Below are 3,033 nucleotides of genomic sequence, written 5' to 3' on the forward strand. Positions count from 1 at the left end.
GGGATCTAATATGCTAATTAATCTTCGTTTTCCTTTCAGTATAACTCTTACCTTTCTGACACTTTTCTCTCTTTCGTCTCAATAACTTTGTGACCACTCATCCGTTTTCGACTTGTTTTGTCATCAGTTTAATAATAAAGATACCCGTTTACACACATACATAATGGTTGACCCCCTCGTGTACGAGGATGGCTGGCCCTAGGGACACCTAGGCGTGAATTTGTTTAAGGTGTAGAAGCTGTCTCCAACACAACAACCACACTCTGAGTTAACGAGCTGAATGACCCAGTGTCAAGGAATAGTCCGAGAAAACCGGACAACTCGCCAACTGCACTGGCTAACCATGACCCCGAAACACGATCCGCAAATCGATTAACACCCAGGTTCCCAATTACTGCTGGGTAGACAGAGGAAAATGGCGTAAAGAAACTTGCCCATAGTTTCACCCTACCCGGGAATCGAACCCGGGTCCACTCGCTTGCGAGGCGAGCATGCTGACCATTACACCACAGGTTGCCAAAATAAAAGGGATGGCCGAACATACATACATACATACATACATACATACATACATACATACATACATACATACATACATACATACATACATACATACATACATACATACAATCCTCTATGAAAAAACAAACGGATTTTAAAACTGTTGACTTTAGCTTCCAGTTAATGTGATAATTAAATTTTCATTTGTAATCTTTTTATTCAATATCCTGGTTAACTGTAAATATTAATAATTCATATAATAAAGATTACCGGCAATTATATCAACGTAACTAAAGGTTATAGGATAAATAACAATAACAACAGTTCAGGATGTTATATAGTTTTCACCATTGGTCTCACTGTCACAACTTTATATTATAGCACAAGTTGTAGAAAACGAATAATACTCAGTAAATTAAACTCCGAAACGCTATGCTTTACTTTTTTTTATGTAATTTAGTAACATATGATCAGGGTGCTAAACCTATACTAAACTATACCAGGTGAAATATGAAGTATAGAATATTATAAACAGAAATAAACGAAAGGACTTTAACTTTAGGGAGGCCTTGAAGTAAACACACACACACACACACACACACACACACACACACACACACACACCCACACACACACGAGGAGAGAGACGGATGATGATACGAGAACTTTAAAGTGTTTCATAATAGTTATATCGTGAAGCTTAATAAAAGCCTTCTCTGTCTAAACAATAGCTTGTAGATAAAACTTGGAGGCAACACCCGGCCTGCCAGTCTTCGTTAGCTTGATCTCCACCCAAACACTGCTATAATAGGGTGTGTCATAGGAGGGAAGATCAGCTAAAACTAATGGCCCATCACTTTTTTGGTAGATTTTAGTGTATATAAACAGAAAATAATTTCAGTTTCAATATTTTGCAACCTTTTGCTAGGTAAATTTTAGCGTGAAATTTATCGAAAATCTAACGTACAGCTGCATTAGTGCATTACAATTAAATAGTGAACATTGCTTTCTGACTTCATTCTTTAACAACCCAACTAACAATATTTTTTTCTGTTTCAGATTCTGATGCATTTATAAGTTGATAATAATTGCGATGGCTGCTTGTGTCAGGACGAGGAACCAAAAATCCAGCCATCTCAGTCACTATCTTGGGTCTGGAAGAGAGCTCCTGAAGTCGGAGTTGCCTACATTGAGAGATGCTTTGAGATACGGTTTTAATCAGGCAAATCAGTGAAAAAGAACCAAAGAACTTACTAATAAACAAAGACATTGCCAGTGATATGACCAAAAGCTGTCTTGGCATTAGTACACTCTGGCTAACGCTCAGTTCAAGCCTCCAGTCATAACAAGTCAGAAGAAGATTAGGTGAGAGACTGCTAAATAGTTGGGAAAAGGCAAGAGATATCTCTTTGGGAGAGTGAAAACTTGCAGTTAAGGACAGCTTTGCTGCCAACTGGACCAGTTATTTGACATAATTACTTGCAAGTGCCCAATTGTTCTCTGTCCTGAGTTTGATGCGATCGTGACTGTAAACTGGAGGCCCATGGCCTGTATTTGCAAGCGTGAACTGAAGATTCTCAGATCGAACTGGTATTTGTCAAAGCACAGGGAGAGAAGACTGGTAGTATAGGGGCTCTCAAGTGATTTCTAGCCAAGATATTCCGGAGTCCAAGAGACAGGAGGCTGCCACAGAGAGACAGAAGAGGAGAAGAGTTGCCGAGGAAAAGAGACGTGAGAAGGCCCAGGGTGAGGTAAAAAAGGCCGATGATTGGAGTCAAGCTGATTCAGAGTTTAATGACTTCCCCATGGCTGGTCCGAGTGCTGTCCAGGAGAATGGTGACTTTGTCCCTAACCCAGAAAATAATGATCCCAAACCTTCCAGGCATAAGATTCGAAATAGAAAAGATATCCCGAGCATAGCTCTGGCCAGCATGCGACACCACACTGGTCTCAGAGAAACTGCAGAGATAGCAACAGCTGCCTGGATTGACGGTGGTTTGATAACACCTGATGATGTTCACCTGGTGATAGATCATAACAAAGTAAGGAGAGCTCAGGAGAAACTTGTCAGTAACTCCAGAAGAGGAGTTTGATAAGGGATAAGAGAAAATGGAATCAGTTGTTTGTTCTTTTGATGGGGAGAAGGATGACACCTAAAGTGTTCATGAAAGTTGGAGATTCTGACATGTTGTTCCCTGCCATGGTGAAGGGAGGAACACCACTCCCTGCTGCAGTGAACCAGAGGGCGCATTTGTGGCATTTCACTGCAGAGAAAGATGACATCAGGAAACCAGCTGAGATAGTGGCAGATAACATTGTGAACTGGCTCAGAGAGAGGAACGTAGACCAGACCCTGCAGGCCATTGAGGACAGCACCAACACGAACACAGGGTGGCAAGGGGGGTCATACAGTGGATAGAGCGGAAGATTGGGAGGAAGCTGGTCTGGATTGTTTGTGACCTCCACACCAACGAGTTGCCACTCAGACATCTGATCCAGGAGCTGGATGGCAAGACTCTTTCAAACAACAGA

At 41.4% G+C, this 3,033-nt stretch overlaps 1 non-coding gene across 1 annotated transcript; it reads right to left on the reverse strand.

The window, feature by feature from the left end:
• Positions 1 to 442: 442 nt before the first annotated feature.
• On the reverse strand, positions 443 to 516 carry Trnaa-cgc. Its single transcript has one exon. It is a non-coding gene; the product is annotated as a tRNA-Ala (tRNA).
• Positions 517 to 3,033: the final 2,517 nt, after the last annotated feature.

The sequence above is a fragment of the Homarus americanus genome, unplaced genomic scaffold, assembly GCF_018991925.1.
Source record: "Homarus americanus isolate GMGI-L3 unplaced genomic scaffold, GMGI_Hamer_2.0 scaffold11022, whole genome shotgun sequence".
In the NCBI taxonomy this organism is placed as follows: Eukaryota; Metazoa; Arthropoda; class Malacostraca; order Decapoda; family Nephropidae; genus Homarus; species Homarus americanus.